This window comes from Oxyura jamaicensis, chromosome 8, assembly GCF_011077185.1.
Source record: "Oxyura jamaicensis isolate SHBP4307 breed ruddy duck chromosome 8, BPBGC_Ojam_1.0, whole genome shotgun sequence".
Classification (NCBI taxonomy): domain Eukaryota; kingdom Metazoa; phylum Chordata; class Aves; order Anseriformes; family Anatidae; genus Oxyura; species Oxyura jamaicensis.
This window is the reverse complement of record NC_048900.1, coordinates 18,116,804-18,135,683: the sequence shown is the minus strand read 5'-3', so window position 1 is coordinate 18,135,683 and position 18,880 is coordinate 18,116,804. Positions and strand designations below refer to the sequence as shown.

Here is an 18,880-nt window from a genome sequence, read left to right as displayed (position 1 = left end):
AGCTATTAATTTATTTGCTTCTCTCTCTTTCCCCCCCCCCCCTTTTTTTTTTTTTTTTTCCAACTATAGTTGAGAGGATTATTAAGAAAAATCAGGTATCTATTCTATCCGGTATCTATTGAGATCTTTCCAGAAAAGCTACTAAGAATTATTTGTCGCCTAAGATTTTTAGATTTAAAGAAAGCATTGTATGTAATAGAAGACCCCTGCTCAGTTTAGCAATGCAAGTAAAAATAGCAGAGAATGCTATTCTGATGTTCTAGAGAGGGCAGCGAGAGGATATGCTATCATTGCACATAGTGGAAACTACATTTACATGTGCTTATGTTTAATTGCACTGGTAAATAAAAAATTTTTCTAAAACAGCTTAAAATGGAGCAACAAACAGCACAAGGAGCAACAAAGTCTGCCAAGTTGCCTCTTTAGAGTTTGGATGGCTGTCCTACAAAAACAGTTAACAAAAGCATGGTAATCAACACACAACAGTAGAAATTAAAATTGACAAGCAAAGGAATGAACTATCTCTGAAAGGTATCCCGTTCAACACAGGTTTGGGGCATTCACGGAAAATTAAATATATGAACTCACCTGCAGCCATGTAATTATTATAATAGTCTTTAGGACCAAACTGCTAATTTAATGATTACAAAATGCCTGTGCATAATGGAACCTTCTTGTTCAGAAAATCAGTTACCTGTGTGTTTCAGATAAATATTTCCTTACTTGTAGTGGAAAGAGAAGTTTTTACTGTTTTTGTTTGTTTGTTTGTTTTTTAACTCCTTTTATTCTTTGTCTTTGTCCCCTTCCTTCATGGGCCATTAGTAAGAACAGCATTGTTTTGCAATTACTGTAACACTTGTCCTGCTGTATCAAGCCCATCGATTACATTCAGAGTGTCTACCCTGCAAAAAACAGGAAGGATCTGATGCACAGACCATCACTGAATGATGGTCCCAAAGACGTTTGTCTCATTGACAGTGTGTGATTCTATAAGAGAGATGCTACAACTTAGATGCTATTGAATACTGAACTGTGTACCTCCAATAGCACAATAGAGAGAGTTCTTATTCCCTAAATTTCAGATAGCTTATTGGGCAAATTACACTGTCATGCCCAGCTGGAGTATTGCTACTTAATATTGTGTTATGGCATGGAGATATGTACCTAGCAGTAGAGACCCATAGCTGAGATAAAGGATTCTGGAGGGAAAAGAGAGATGCACAGTGTATACTTTTTCTTGTCATTTGTTTGACACCATACTATGGAAAAAATCAGCTGTCAATTTTGGTATGTGATAGTAGGTAGTTCAGAGCAAACTAAAATGTCAATTTAAATCAGTTTGGTAATTTTTGCATTTGAGTAGAGAGAATGTATTACATCATGAACATAAGAGCTATTTTACTTTGAAAGTGCATTACAATTAATAACAATAGCCCCATGTTAAATGAACCTTGAGAAAAAACACTATGCTTTGTGTGTCATCACAGTTATGTCTGCAGGGAAATGACATAGAAGCTTTCAACACCTTAAGAAAAATTAATTACATACAATATAACAGACCAAATGGTCAAGCATAAGGATTAGCATCAGTAGTATTGATGAGCTGCTATATAGCAAAATTTTCCTATTATATCTTTCTTCCACTAACTATATTATGTAATTATAACACGCTTTCTTGAATGTCATCACTGAATATTGAGCTGCTTAAGGTCTCTTACTAATTGCAAGGCAATTCTATGTATCTCATGTAGGGATGACATCACTTCTAAGGGATAAAGATTTGGGTAAAGACATGCTCCTTCTCTACATGTCTACTTTTTCTGTGCATTTTAAATTACGAAGATCAATTGATGCTTTCATCTATTATTAAGGATTTAATGGATCCCCTTCTCTCTGTTGATTATGCTTGAAGTAAGTTGCAGAAGATTCTCAGCAGAAGGTGTGTTGTTCAACAGCTTTCTGTCATTAATGATTTCCTAATGAACAAAATTAAGTTTCACATTATCTTGTGTGTATTTGTGGTCTCTGTTCAGGTTTGAAACTCAGACATCGCTTAGAAAAATATCTGTTCATTTTACATCTCAGATTGAAGTTATCTTTTCAAACAGTGATTGTTTTTCTGCTTTCTCTGGAAATAGTGCATCTGCTGAGATCTCTACTATGTGGGCAATAATCTGTATAGGTTATCCTTTTGATGGGTCAGGACCCACAGTACTCAGTTATTTAGAAATTTTTAGAATCTCACAATTCACACTTATAGACAGAACTTTAGCAAGTGAATGGTATGCCTTTACATTTATAGAAATATCTACTCCTATTTCTGATATATGGGACAAGTTTAAAATGAAGCTTTTTTTTTTTTTTGGCAATTTTTTGTTTGGTCCTTCTTGAGTCAAAAGGGATGATGCTTTGGTTCTAATACTTTCTAGACATTTTGAATGCAGCTGTCATGGTCACAACGTGCTTTATTAGAATAAAGTCAGACCTACCATCAAAAGAACTGTCTTGGACCAAACCAGACTCCCTTTTGACTCAACAAGAACCAGACTTCAAATCATAATATAAAAAGAGAAACAGTAGTATTAGCCTGGGTCAGAAGCCAGAAGATGAATGAAATTAATCCAGCTGCTATTGAGCTTAAAAACCAATCTGACATTTTTTAGTCCTAACTCTTGATTTTCGAGTGCTTATATTACCCATGACAACAGAGTCACTGGGGAATCTGACTTCTCAAAGAATTCAACTTTGGATATTTTTCCCCTAGAAATTAATCTACTTCAGCAGGTAAATGACATGTAGCAGCACATGTCACAAAATCAGCCTCCCATATTCACTGTCCTCACTTTCTTCTGGCAGCATTTGTGCTGCAAAGTGAAAGTTTGGTTCTTCCTGGCTTTTTCATATTCAGTACAGCAGCCATCCATCTTTAGCTACTGTCTCCTGCTTGGAAAGAACCAGTCCAGTCCTGTCTGACTGGAACTACCGTCTTCCCTAACAACATTTATTATCGGATATCTTCTGGGACAATAATTGGATAGGGGCTAGGTGCTGTAGAAATACTCAAAATTCGATTTCAGTTTATTTTCATTCACATTTACAAAACATTTTAAAAATAAATTATCAATGAGTTACACATTATAGGAAATCTCCCTGTGTCTACATCTTCCCCTGCTCAGATACTAGGTCCACACACTACGCTTTAGTATGCCACAAAATAACTCAAGCCAGAAGTACTTTTGTGGTCCTATGCTTATCCACATTACTTAAAAGCTGACAGGTGATGAGAATACCTCTTACACTGGCCAAGAAACAGAAACAGCTAAGAGTCCTGCAGATACCATTCTCCATGTACAACTCCATAAACATTTGTAATTCAGGCAGAAACTCCTACAGCTTTGCCTTGAATAGGGAGCTAATCTAATGTTACAAGAAAAATAAAGGATTTTTTTTTTTTTTTTAGTAGTAGAAATGCAAATACAATGTTGGTGTTTCTGATATGATTTATTGCTATTTTGTATCTTCAAGATAGTGGCCCATTTTCTTGTTCTACCTGATGACTTTTTTTTTCTTTCCCATGTACGGCTGAGCATAGAATAAACAGGTTCATAAAGCTTACTGAAACTGTCAGCAGATAAGTTACTGCCAACATTGCCTTGAGGCCACATTAATGTCTACACCTAATTTTTCTTCTGCCCCCTCTCCATTTTTTCTTTTCATTTTTATTTATTTATTATTATTATTTTTAATAGATTTTCTTACATGTATACATTTAGCATTTTCTTGTTTAGCTGACGTGTCGCTTTTGGGGTTTCCTCTGTGGGTGTGGGAGAAAGAGATTGATTAATTATAATTTGATGAAGGTAGTTATGGTAGCAGGAACTGAGAAAATGGAATATTTGCAAAATGCTAGAGGTGAAGGAACAGGATACACATGATTAAAGTTGCTATAAAATCAAAGCTGTCAAAGCAACAATAGCACTAAGAGAGAAATATTCAAGCAATGTTGATTTCCTCAGAACATTCAGTGGTGTCATGAAGCACATTATTTAGGCAACTCTGTTAGGAGTACAGGAGGTTTGGTCTGGTTATTTTCCCCATTGACTACAAAAAGCATATGTTGATTTACAAAGATGGTTTGCTGTAGGAATTTTGGCCAAGATAACTGGGGATTACAATTTCCTAATACTGTTCAAGATGTAAAATTTGACAGCAGCCTATGCAAGAACTGACTGAATGGAAGAAAGGTGAAAAACGTTGACACCAAATCTGGAGAAATAAAGTGCAACAGAAGAACAAAAAAGAAAATGGCTTAGCAAAGGACTGAAGTCAGTAGTAAAAAACTGAAGTAAACAGGGCTTTAATATTTCATTTTGGTCAAACATAGAATCAGAATTTTGAAGCATTGGTGGCTGAGTTATCAGCACATCAGATTAGGAGTGGCAAAGGAGAATCTAGAATCCCATCTTGTTCTGAAGTACAATCTAGAATTGTATTATTTGTCACAATTTCTCCTTTGTAACTTGGTTTCCAAATTTGTTTTTCAAGAGATTAATGCTTTGCTAGAAAAAGTTTGTTTTCAACTCTAAGATTAGGAATGATAGGGGAATATGCCCAAGCCACACTATTTCTTTGGAGGCAAAAACAAACAGAAAAAAATAAAATAAAATAAAAAAAATGAAGCTCTGTGCGTGCAGACAAAACCCTAGGGCAACTCTAAGACTGGAGAATCTCAGGAGACACACATAGTACTATGTATCAGCTAGTGTCCCTCTGGCAGAAGGTGGTTAAGCAATGGAGAGGCAGTTCCCATACACAATAAACTCATGTTTTTCCATTTTTGTGTGTGCTATGAATAGCTATTGAGACAGAACTGAACTATATTTTATATATTCTCTTCACAAAACAACTAAAGGGAGTAGCAAAAGAGAATGAAAACTGCAAGAGGAAGCAAAGAAAAATATCAGAAATGAAATGATTAAATACAAGTGGTAGAAAGAAAAGTGCAGTGAAAACTGTTGCTTTTAGAGTTATTTAAACAAGACAATGTGAGGCAGAGGCTACAGAAAAATAAAACAGACTTGTTTTCAAAGAGAGTACAGAATCTGTTGAATGCCTCTTCCCTGTTCATAGCTCAGATTGAGAAGCTTTGAGAAGCTAGCCCGTGGAAACAGCACATGTTCCTCACATAGAAAACCTCAAAAGGTTCAGGACAAGGTTCTGGAGCAGTGATGATGAACAGATTTGGTGTCTGGTGTCACATTTACTGTCCAGATCTCTGTCAGTGCTAAAATTGACACTACTGCCAATGGTTTGCAAGAAGACTAGGAAAATGAACAACAACAACAACAAAAAATCAGCAGAACCAGATGAGATTTTACTTTATTTCACTTTTTGTTATAAACCTGGAACTCAGACCACATTTATCCAAAAAAATGTTTTCAGTGACTCATGTCAAATGTTCAAATCAAAAATAAAATAAAATAAAAAAACAATTCTACAGCTGGTACAAACCTAGAGTGCCACAAACCAAACATTTCCCTTTCCTGCACAATTTTCCAAAAGATGTTGTACTAAGTACTGGAGACATTTACATTTAAACACAGCATTTACTGTTTTACGTTGCAACTTTTCTGTCCATCCAGCAGTGAAATAAACAATTTGAGGTTTAGTTCTGGAATCAGTGGAATTATTCCAGTAATATTGCAATGTTAGCGGCTTACCTGTTTCCCCCCAATGCAGAAATTGTAGCAGTGCACTTGTTTCCATAGAGACAGGATGATGTTAGACAGGGTGGAGGTTTCCCTGCTTCAAGGAGAGAATCTGGCTGCAAAGGAGAAAGACTTTAGCTAATGACAGCAAGAGGACTTCAGGGAATGACCAGGTACTAGAACTTCACCAGGAATTAATGCTCTGGTTTTGTTGTACAGCTATACAGCTGAGATTTTAAAGCTGCCTAGAATAATGATAGTTGGGGCACCAAAATCACTAGGGCTATTTTTTTTTTCAGTTTATCTAAACAGAGAAATTAAAGATCTCTAATATTAAGTTTTCATGAAAATTTTATATATATACACACACACACAGGTTAACATATATTATATATACACACACATATGTGCTTTGATGTTGTTTGTTTGATTTGTATTACATTAAGTAAGTTTTTAGGAACATGGTAAAGTAACATTCCTAAACACAATGTACTAGTACTGGTACGTTAGACTATTTATGTTCCCATCTGTTCAAAAGACAGACTAATCCTTTGTTCCTTCAAGTTTTTCTTTATTGTTTCCTCATTATGTATCCTTGACACTACTAGCTCAATTTGGATCCTGAAATGTTTATCATACTTTAATGCAGTCCTCATGTTAACTGGTTTTTACTTTCATATTCCTTAAAGCTTTGGCAGACACAGTGGCTACCTCACTGAAAGCAAGGACTGGTACTAGCAAACAAGCTGCAAAAGCTGTATGAAAACAAATTCTTATTGTTTATCTTTTGTGTTCAAGTTCATTGAAACCTTATTCAGTAGAATGCAGTGATATGAATCAGGAAATTAAAATGAAACTGCTCCTATAAACTAATTTTGAAAAGGCAATACTAGAGAAAATCAAAGTGAATTGGTCATGGTTCCAACAACGTACCAAAACTGATTTCCTAGTTTTGCTATATGGCGTCTAAGTTCAGGCAGGTAGTTAAAGGATAAACTTTTAGGTGAAGTAGCAAACTTGCTATGATCTAGAGGGAACAGACAGGATTACACAGAAACAAAATCTTTAGGACATATGAAATTCACCTGGTTTTATATTTACAAACCCCAAACTCTTTCCAATTTACTGAAGTCTAAAGACTGTGAACAAAACCCTGTATACTACAAGTCACACACACAGAATCACACAGAATAGTCTAGGTTGGAAGAGACCTCCAAGATCACCGAGTCCAACCTCTGGCCTAATGCTAACAGTCCCCACTAAACCATATCCCTAAGCTCTACATCTAAACGTCTTTTAAAGACCTCCAGGGATGGTGACTCCACCACTTCCCTGGGCAGCCTATTCCAGTGACTAACAACCCTTTCAGTAAAGAAGTTCTTCCTAATATCCAACCTAAACCTCCCCTGGCGCAACTTTAACCCATTCCCCCTCGTCCTGTCACCAGGCACGTTGGAGAATAGACCAACAGCCACCTCACTACAGCCTCCCTTCAGGTACCCGTAGAGTGCAATAAGGTCACCCCTGAGCCTCCTCTTCTCCAGGCTAAACAGTCCCAGCTCCCTCAGCCACTCCTCGTAAGACTTGTTCTCCAGACCCTTCACCAGCTTCGTAACCCTTCTCTGGACTCGCTCAAGCACCTCCATGTCCTTCTTGTAGCAAGGGGCCCAAAACTGAACGCAGTACTCGAGGTGCGGCCTCACCAGAGCCGAGTACAGGGGGACAATCACTTCCCTGGACCTGCTGGCCACGCTGTTTCTAATGCAAGCCAGGATGCTGCTGGCCTTCTTGGCTGCCTGAGCACACTGCTGGCTCATATTCAGCCGACTGTCAACCACTACTCCCAGGTCCTTCTCTGCCAGGCAGCTTTCTAACCACACATCTCCCAGCCTGTAGCTCTGTTTGGGGTTGTTGTGCCCTAGGTGCAGGACCCGGCACTTGGCCTTGTTGAACTTCATACCGTTGGCCTCGGCCCATCGGTCCAGCCTATCCAGATCCTCCTGCAGAGCCTTCCTACCCTCGAGCAGATCGACACACGCACCTAACTTGGTGTCGTCTGCAAACTTGCTGAGGGCGCACTCGATCCCCTCGTCCAGATCATCGATTAAGATGTTAAAGAGGACTGGTGCCAGTACCGAGCCCTGGGGGACTCCACTAGTGACCGGCCTCCAACTGGATTTGACTCCATTCACCCCAACTCTCTGGGCCCGGCCATTCAGCCAGCTCTTAACCCAACAAAGTGTACGTCAGTCCAAGCCATGAGCAGCCAGTTTCCTGAGGAGAATGCTGTGGGGAAAGGTGTCAAAAGCCTTACTGAAGTCAAGGTAGACCACGTCCACAGCCTTTCCCTCATCCACTAAGCATGTCACCTTGTCATAGAAGGAGATCAGGTTCGTCAAGCAGGACCTGCCCTTCGTAAACCCATGCTGTTTAGGCCTGATCGCCTGCCTGCCCTGCAACTGCTGCATGATGACACCCAAGATAATCTGCTCTATGAGCTTCCCTGGCACTGATGTTAAACTAACAGGCCTATAGTTCCCCGGGTCTACCCTCCAGCCCTTATTGTAGATGGGCGTCATGTTTGCTAGCTGCCAGTCAAGTGGGACCTCCCCCGATAGCCAGGACTGCCGATAAATGATGGAAAGCGGCTTGGCCAGATCCTCCGCCAGTTCCCTCAGTACCCTCGGGTGAATCCCATCCGGCCCCATCGACTTGCGTACATCCAAATGCTGTAGCAGGTCGCCAACCATTTCCTCGTGGATTGTGGGGGCAACATTCTGCTCTACATCCCCTTCCACCAGCTCAGGGTACTGGGCGTCCAGAGAACAACTGGTTTTGCTGTTAAAGACTGAGGCGAAGAAGGTGTTAAGCACCTCAGCTTTTTCCTCATCTCTGATTACTAAGTTTCCCCCCACATCCAGTAGAGGGTGGAGATGCTCCTTAGCCCTCCTTTTTGTGTTGATGTATTTATAAAAACATTTTTTGTTGTCCTTAACAGCAGTGGCCAGACTGAGCTCCAGATGAGCTTTGGCCTTTCTGATTTTGTCCCTGCACCGCCTCACAGCATCCTTGTAGTCCCCCTGAGTGGCCCGCCCTCTTTTCCAAAGATTATAAACCCTCTTTTTTTTCCTAAGCTCGAGCCACAGCTCTCTGCTCAGCCAGGCCGGTCTTCTTCCACGCCAGCTCGTCTTTGGGCATGTGGGGACAGACCGCTCCTGAGCCATTAAGATTTCTTTCTTGAAGAGCGCCCAGCCCTCCTGGGCTCCTCTGTCTTTCAGTACCGCCTCCCAAGGGACTCTGCCAACCAGTGTCTTGAACAGCCCAAAGTCAGCCCTCCGGAAGTCCAAGACAGCGGTTTTACTGATCCCCTTCCTGACTTGGCCGAGTATCGAGAACTCTACCATTTTGTGGTCACTCTGCCCAAGACAGCCCCCGACCAGCACGTCTCCCACCAGTCCTTCTCTGTTAGTGAACAGAAGGTCTAGCGGGGCACCTCCCCTGGTAGGCTCGCCAACCAGCTGCGTCAGGAAGCTATCTTCCACGCTCTCCAGAAACCTCCTGGACTGCTTTCTCTGGGCTGTGTTGTGATCCCAGGATATGTCTGGGAAGTTAAAGTCCCCCACAAGAACAAGCGCTGACAATTTCGCAACTTCCGCCAGCTGCCTGTAGAACTACTCATCCGTCCCCTCATCCTGGTTTGGCGGTCTATAACAGACCCCCCCCAGGATGCTTCCCTTGTTGGCCTTTCCGCTAATCCTAACCCATAGCGACTCCACCTTGTCATTCCCAGCCTCAAGTTCGACGACGTCAAAACACTCTCTAATATAGAGAGCCACTCCACCACCCCTTCCGTGCTGCCTGTCCCTTCTGAAGAGCCTATAGCCAGACATTGCAGCACTCCAGTCATGAGAGTGGTCCCACCACGTTTCCGTGATGGCAACCAAGTCATAGCCTGCGTGCTGCGCAATGGCTTCCAGCTCCTCCTGCTTGTTGCCCACGCTGCTTGCATTAGTGTTGATGCACTTCAGCTGAGCCTTAGCCTTCTCCCCCAGCCTTGCCACTAATCCCCCGGCACACCTCCAAGAGGCTTTGTTTCATCCGCGCCCCCCTTCTTACCTAGTTTAAAGCCCTCTCAATGAGCCCTGCCAGGTCCTGGGCCAGGATCTGGGCCAAGTCCTTCAAACACATTTCTGTTGACTAAAAGCAAAGCTCTAGACTCCTGTTCCAGAGAACAATCTTGATTTTTTGACCCATTCAAATTCAGCTAATTTTACGTGAGCTCAAGACAGAGATCAAGCAAATGAGACACAAGATAGTGCTCAGTGACCCAATTCTGCAAGCATATTAATTCCATGTGGGCATAGATGAAACTTCAAAGTGAGGAATATTACTCTAGAATCCACAACACAGAGACACTGTCCTCCTGTGCCTACTATTCACAAATTCTCTCCTGGGTTTTGCATACAGTATTATCTGTTACAGCCAAGGATATTTCTTACAAGAAAAAAAAAAAAAAAAAAAAAAAAGTATATAGCCTTAGGTATTTGCAGGCACTTGTAACTCCAATAATGCCATAAAGGAAATAGAGGTCAGTTGTGGAAGAATTATGCCATAAAATACTTGGTACCATAAAACTTTCATCATCCATTCTCTACCAAAGCAAAACGAATACTCCAAAACTGAGCATTTAAGCTAACCTCTGTATTATGTAAGATGTAAAATGGGAAAGCTACCCACAATTCTAGCATAACACAAATTTTAAGAATGACAAAAAAGTAACTTTGAAGACCCCAATTGTAATTGAAATACTTATGCCACAAAAGCAAAGGAGGGTTTTAAAATTTGGATTTAATATTTCTGTTGAAAAATATAATTTTCTTGATTACTGAATATTCTTATGTGCAAAGAAGTGTATTTTTGTAGTCTTTCCTGTACTCTATATCCTATTAAATTCCAATCTCTATTTTTGCCCTTCCAAGTATAATATATTTCTTGTTCAAATGGAGAAATCTCAGGATGAAAACTCTCCAGGAGGAAAGGGACTCAAAATATGCCTGACACTGTTTTCTCCAAAACTCACCAGTTTTAGGTAAATCTTTAGGTAAATCTGGTATGATACAGTATGAAAACCCATCTGAAATAATGGGCTTTGGAATACATTTGTAGTGTTATTTCTATAGTTCTTAGTACTTTTGCAGTACTCAGCCAGTTCTTAGACAAAAAAGATATCACAGCATGAAAGCAATCTCCTTTCTCCTACCAACTTCACGAGCTCTTTAGCAAAAAAAGACAGTACAAGTATTGAGCTAATGCAAATTCTCTCTGTCCCAATGTTCCTGCCTAGAAACTGGAATACAGTATCAAGATGAAAAAAAATTAGATTTCAACTTGAGTGTTCTACCTTTGCATCTAAAAAAATAGGCATATGAAGGTAGCCCCCTTCTGCTTGACTTTGTATAGAGCATTTAGTAATTAATAGACCAAAAAATGACAACTATCTTTTGATCATTATAGCACTCAGATGGGGCGAAAGGTTCTTTATCCTGTCCCTGATCTTTTGAAAGTTGAACTGCTTCAGGCAAGAAAAAAATAATTTTAATAATAGAGGGTGAGTTGTGTATAACTTAGACGTCAGAGAACTTGGCATATAAATTCTAACCCCCTCAGACAGGTGTGCATACATTAAACATATGTAAGAACTGAACTTTGATTTTTCCACACCTTGAACAAACAGGCAACTTCCAAACCATTCAGTGAAAAGGCAACAGCAAACTGATAACTAATTAAGATACAATCTTCATGGATAGCTTTTTATTCAGATAATGCCAAGCAGATGTTGTTACAACAGGGAATGCTAGAAATTCTGCACAACTTTGAATTGGAAAACTAAGGTGGAGTCAGATTAAGTTGATCCAACCCTTCACTGACTGTTATGATTGGCTTTCTGGCCCTTTGAACCTTGGAGCAGCAAAACCAGGCTGTAACACAGACCAGAATCTGGCTCTAATCCTTTATGTTTTCAGCAGCAGAAAATAAGATTAATACAGTTTTGAATAAGCGTAATGAACTTTAGAGGCCTGTTAGATTTTCAAAGTTAGGGCCAAGTAGTTGAACGTAACACAACGTGTTTCTGTACAGTGTCTCAATTTATATAACATACATCTTTAAAGAAATTTAAGTGTTGACAGATAAGATGGAATGCTTTCATGTATTTAATATCCCTCCAGCCCTGCTAAATGGGAATTGTAGTTCTACAGTTTAATGTGCTTGTAAAGAAAACTACCTTATCAAAAATTTAAAATTGGCTTTATTTTCAAAAATGCAAGAGAAATGTTACATAAACATAAACTGGTGTTATCTAAAGTGTTTCAAAGTTATAACAGTCTGTGTTTTTTCCTGTCTATTTTCAGAATTTGTAATAGAAGTTGTTTGAAATGCAATTAGTGAGAAAAGTCTGAAAGGAAAGCTTGACAATGCTGTTCAATAAAAATATTTATTGTTATTTTACTGGTCTGAGAATGTCATGATTTTTCCTTTGGGGCTCAGAATTGCACTTTTATACCTTGATAGATCATAACTGTTAGGTTATTATAAAATGTTGACAGATAAGACTGTGATTTGTGAAAGCTCCATATGAATTTTACCTTTAATTTCTGTTAACACTTGACAGAGCTTCATGGCATTAGAAGCACAAAGTTCATTGAAATTCAGCAGTAGTTGAGTACCTTGCATACATTTCTCATTTACAGATAACACTTGTACATCTCCTGACACAAATATTCAAAATGAATCTCGTCAAAAGCTGTAAGAAATACACAGTGTTTTATTTCACAATAAAACTGAATGCATTGAAGGGCCTCTGTGTTGGTAAATTACTCCAGTTGGGCAAAGGGAGGATTTTTAATTGGTTTGCATCTTTTCTGTTCTGACAATGTTATATCAAACACATCACAAAGTAAATAAATGACTGAGGTTGCCCCCAAGGTGGCATGTCAGCAGCAGTGTTCCTGAAAATTATTATCAAAATCATGAATGGTTCATACAGACTAACAGCTTCTGGAATTTTTCATTTATTTATGTAATAAAGTATGGACAGGCTTTGTGAGTTCTGAATCAATATTTAATGAAGTCTAGCTTTCATAACTGATATCTTTACTTATTCTAGTACTAGCATAATGAGAAATAACAAGTAATAAATAATAAGTATCCAATAGTTATATTAATACTAATAATTTTGGCTTTCCCAAAATTTTGTGCCTTAATCCTACATTACTGACTAGGGTGAAATATTGTTCAAAACTGCTTCTAACTGATTCATGGAAGATGGAGAGGTAGCCTGGGAAGAAATTATGAGTAGTTCTTAAAAACTGCATCATGTCGGGACACTGCTTCTGAGGTGCCTCAGAAGTGACATACTGGGGAGAACAATGCTCCCCAACAACAAATCAGCCATAGAAGCTAGAAGCCAAGTGGCTGAAGTTTGGAGATTTACAGACCCCTTGACAATCTATAAGGATAGAGTGGATAATCCAGATGTCTTTCTGAATATTCTTTCTGCCCTGGAAAGAATGTTTCCACATCCTTGTTCAAAAGCTATTGCAGAGGTTATATTTGCTCTATTTTTCTCCAGTAAATAACTCAGGGTCTAACTTAACAGATATTTTCTTGGGAAAATTCTTGAGGATTATGAGCATAAGAAAGTGTCTAATGAGAATCAGATTCTCCTCATTTTATAGATCCTATTGACTTTAAACTATTATTGATTTCAATACAGCCTGCAGACTAAGGGCAGGTTCATAATTTGATATAACAGCTGCATCATCTTTACTATTTTATTCCTAGTTAATTATCACCTAAACAGAACTGGAAGCGAGAACACCATTTTCACCTTTCTAGGTGGGATGAAGTCAATCCAACTCCATAACCTGCTTCATACTTGAAAGTATCAGACAGCTGGTATTCAGATCACAGCAGAAGGTATTTAGTAGAAACGACTGTCAGATTTGATTTATTTAGCATTATTCAGATTTACAACCGAAGGCTTTTAACTGATGTGAGAATTCTAGAGAGACATTTAAATGCCTTTCTGCTATTTTGATTGTTTGTTAGAAAATTTTGTCTTTGACAAATCTACAGAAGCGCATTATCTTTTATCACTGTGACCAGGGTCCTTTTGGCTTGGTTGAGATGTCTGCAACATAAGTTGTCTGTTTATTTAAGCTGGAGTTATATGAGACATTCCTTCCACAGCCTGCACTTTTCTAAGGAGTTCCAATACACCTCTAAGATTTTTTGTTCCATCTTCACAAATGTTCACATAAGAGAGCAGCAGGTAGCTAAGTATATTCTGGTGATAAATATACAGGGGCATTCAGCCAAATACTGAATGTGGATTTGCAAATGCCAAAAGTGTGGATCTCTTCCATTTCCCTAAAGTAATCATTTTATTGTCCAATTTTATATAGGCAGAACTTGTTCTTGGGACAGGAACTAACTAATGAAATGTAGCTAACAGATTACAAATGAAATGCAATAGCTTGACAGATGGACCACAATTTTATTTTTTTGGATGCTGATCCGACTTGATCTTCAAACCTAAAATTCCATTATCAGTACTTTAAAAAAATGTGTAAAAATAGACTTGTTTGTTAAAAGGAAACCGAACTGAATGGGTAACTTTATTCAAGTGCCAGTCTTTGATAACTAATACTTTGGCATAAGGAAAGTATTGTGAATGAATGTGAATGGAAGAGCAATACGAATGAAGGGTCTGAAATCAGAAGTTATCTTTTCTTTGGCTTTATCCTGAAGTATTTCAGAAACAAGTGTCATAGTCCTTGATGTTTTCCACAGGAATAAGAGCATGAAATAGGGGTAAGAAAAATACTTAAGAACATAATCAATTGGAGGATCCTTCAAATAAGCATTATAGGGATAAGAAAAAAAGAGAAATACTATTCATTTTTGACAGAGCTGTGTGTACAACTTAAAATGGTTTACCTTTACATAATCTATTTCAAATATAAAACTAGTAAGACCTTTCTTTGAAGCATAATCAAGTCATATAGAGATGAAACCATAAAGGTCAGGATACAGTCTGGAATTCAGATACATACCAAAGTACAAAATACATACAATTAGAGGAATTTATCCTTCCCATTCCTGTTCCCTATACCTGTGTGAGAAGAAGTGAAGTGATTCCTGTGTTTTGTATGTTACAGACAATAGAACAAGAAAAATCTGAAAAGGTCTCTGAGTCTAAGAATGGTATAAAAGTGGGATTTAAACCATAATTAAAGGAGAAAGAAATCAGGAGTAAATATGTAGATTAATTAAGATTGTCAAACTACCTGTACTCTGGAATCAGAAACATCATAACCAAACCATCAGAGCCAAAGCCAAGTAAGAATTCATAGTGTTTTATTACATGTCCAATAAATTTTAAACCAGGCACATTCTATACAGAATATTTTTTTTTTTCTATAAAAGATGCATCAAGTCTAAATAAAGGAATAAAGATTAAGATTCTATCATCCTGTGTTTGAAGGATTTTTAGAACATGTGAAGTCACTGTAGTACCATGGATTCCAGTAACTAGAAGTATTCTAAAGGTAAATATTCAGGTATTCTGTCACTACATCTTTCCACAAATAATATCTTTTCAGGCGTTATGAAAAAAAAAAAAAAAAAAAAAAATGATGCATGTGAAGTAGCAGCTGGTATCTAGCTGTGGCCAGTTACCAATAAAACCACTAAGTACACAACAGTATAAAATAAAACTGTACAAACAGAAACAACTTCTGACAGTGATCTATAGCCCCACTTCAAAAAGGAAATCTTAGTTGAGTGACACATCAGGAAGTGTAATAAAAAATAAGAAGCTCAATACCACAGTCCCAGGCTACATCAATCTTTGTTTCCAATGACAGTTTCTGATTTTGAGTCAAACTCTCAGTAGAAAATTGAGGTAAGTTCTTTTGCCCACCAATGTCAGAGAATCAGTATTCATACCATGCCTAATTTTCCAAAGAGTAGAGGAAAAAGCTCTAGGATTCTTCCCAACAATGATCAAAGAGTTAATCTCACACAGCCTTTGAAAAGACCAGAATATGACCCTTTCTCAATATTAAAAATGTTGATCGGAGTTCAATTAAACAGGATTAAACCAATGTCACATGTTTTCCATACCATCTCCAGCTGTTATACTCCCTCTGAGAACCCATGAATATAGCACCAAACTAAAGGACTTCATGATAATCTCATGTTCTCTTCTGCTTCCCCTGGGGGCTCAAAAGCCAGGTAGATACTTTTTTTTTTTTTTTTTTTTTCTCCTCTATAACTAATCAAAAAGATGGTATTGTTTAGCTGCTGGATTTCTATTTTCTTACAAGTTGATTATCATCACAATTTAAACCCGAGAATTTAAAAGATAAACATCTCTCTTTCTTCTCCAGAGATCAGAAAAAGAAGATAGAAAAATGTGTGTTTGCACATAAGAAATTTAATGAGGGAAAGTCAACTGAATAAGCTGAGTTTTGCTGAATAGTGTGATGTTGTGAGTCACTTTTATTTATTCCTGTGGTGAGTTTCATAAGCTTAGTTTTCCTATCTGTGCTAGTGAGATTTCTTCTTCTGGTCACAGCTTCATGATTCCAATGGAATGCAGCTGTCAGAGCTTGTAGTAAGGAGTATATTTAAATATATGGGACTCTGAATAACAGGGAATAATACAATCTACAACACATATTCACTAGAGAGCCTGAGTGGAATGCAGAACAGAAGAGTGATGTTTTCAGTTGCTTGCAACTTTTACCACTTTGAATTTTTATCATTATTAGATGTTTCTTTACAATGAATGGATTATAATAAACACATCTGGAGGTCAGAAACCACCATTGCAACATCTGTGCTCAGGAGACTGAATTATACATTTGCACAGTAATATGTTACAAATAGAAATAGAGATTTTGAAGCCATGGTTAATCAGAAATCTGCAGTAATATTATGGGAAACATGATAGCTATATAATATACCTATCACTTATTTACAACACAATGTATTTTTAAGGATTCCCGAAAGAAGAGCAAGACTACTTAGGTCACAGACTGAGACATGTGAGAGAGAGTCTCAAAGATTTGGGTTCATCAACACTACTCTAGTCTCTCCATCTCCACTTGGCAGGAAAATATTCTGTTCTCTCGGAATTGTCTTTCCTCCACTCTTCCGTCTATTTACATCTTTTAAAATTATTATTATTTTTTCTTGCTTTAGTTATAAACCACAGGGCAAGAGGATGAGAAATTTTTACTTAACACAGCCCATATTCACTGCTACAAAAGACAGAGAGAGACAATATATTTACAAGGCACAGCCTCATAGCCACCAAATGCCTGAAATGGGAACAAAAAATCGGTGCATGCTCAAAAGGCAAAAACCCTCTCCTGAAAACCAGTGGCTCTTGCCTCTCAGTTTCTGTCAAGGTCTCAGGTAAGCAGAGAGTGCACAACTACTATAAAGCACACAGTCCTTGCTTTGGTGAAAACTAGCTACACCTGGCTTTTAATTTTGAATTCAGTGGAAGATAAAAGACCCCACTGTTCCACACAGTTATCTTAAGGTAAAAGTCTAGATGTGCCAGGACCTTGACATTATTGAAAGATCCTCCAAGATCTACTAGTAAGTGCTAAGTTGGACAGGTATGAGGCATAATATGGTTGATCCCCTCAGTGAATATAAAAGTCCCATAATCCAAAGGAATATCACAGAGGACAGTTTTTCCTTTATTTTGGTGGCAACAGTAGGTAAGTCTGACGTGGATGTAATGTCATGTCATAATTTTATATGACATGTTTTATAGGATGGGTAGCCAACTCATCTATCCAGGAAGAATCAGTAGTGTGTCAAAAAGCCTCAACACCTCCAAAAGAGGCTTTACTCCAAGATCCGAATACAAAGGAGAGAGTAGGAAGGCATCCAGGGGACATGTTCTATTACAATATGTTTGTGGCTTGCTCATCTTTAAAAACAAATCCAAAAACCTAAGCATGGCTCACATGCGTATCGATCACTACATCACTTATCATGCCACCTTTGGCCAAATGGTTACTGGTTCCCTACATCCCTAAATCTCTATGGACTTGGAAATAACCACAGAATAAAAAAAAAAAAGTTAGTGCTCAGGTTTAACAGTAAGAAATCAGACAAGATTTAAACAGTAAAAAAACAAACAAACCACAACAATAAAAAAATGAAATGCTTGATCATGTTGTCCTCAAGTCTTTTTATCTATAATATTTATATTAATTCTTTTAAGTTCCATACTCTGTATGAATTTACTGTACTTCAACTGAAATCCTGAGAAGTCTTTCATGTCCTCACTGTTGTTGTTTTCTCTTCACTCCTCCCTGCAGTTTACATTTTGCCTTTTTTTTTTAATCTTTTCATACTACTTTTTTTTTTATTATTTTTTTTTTTCTCCTCCAGCTTTTGCTTAAGATTTTCATATCTTTCTTAACCATGTCTTTTCATTTCATTTCATGCCTGAAGTGAATTGGTTGAAGTAGAGTTTATGGAAGAGTTGCAGAGACATTATCAGGATCGAGGAGCTTTCGGTGGAACAGTAAAATTAGATATGAAAAGCAGAAATGGTCATTGGATTGCAGAGTTTTTAAGCACACAGCTGTGAATAAGGCATTTATACACGTATTATGACCATTCCGCTTCTGTTTAATCCTGGAGGTGTTTAAGCTGCATTGGCTCCACTTCAATTTTCCAAAGACATTTAGAATTGAAAACTTAGGAATCAGAACATTGTAGTCTTGACAAGGCTCAGCAGCTTGACAATTAGCAGAACGTCATGATGGGGATCTAGAAACTAAGCTGCTTAATATAAAATACAGAAGCAGCTATCTAACTGAATAGAGAAGGAACACAGCCCAAGACTGCACTCCTCCTGAAAAGTGTCCTGATCACTAAACTACAAATTTATGTTTCTCTGCTCACCAGCTTTCTGTGTAATGGTACAGTTGCACCAGAATGAGAGGATGACACTACTGACTACCTGGTTTGGTGGGCATATTCCCAAGAGGTAGAAATTCCTACTTAAATTTGTTCCACTAAAATAAAAGGGACTGAAGTACTGGGAAGTCTGTAAAGAAGCTAAAAATCAAGTA

At 38.1% G+C, this 18,880-nt stretch overlaps 1 long non-coding RNA gene across 1 annotated transcript in view; it reads right to left on the bottom strand.

Moving 5' to 3' along the window:
* The window catches only part of LOC118171115, a 65,469-nt gene that overhangs the window by 27,413 nt on the left and 19,176 nt on the right, over window positions 1-18,880 (bottom strand). Inside the window, exon 2 of the long non-coding RNA XR_004753044.1 lies at window positions 5,721-5,824. This is a non-coding gene — a long non-coding RNA (uncharacterized LOC118171115). The remainder of the gene's footprint in view (window positions 1-5,720; window positions 5,825-18,880) is intronic.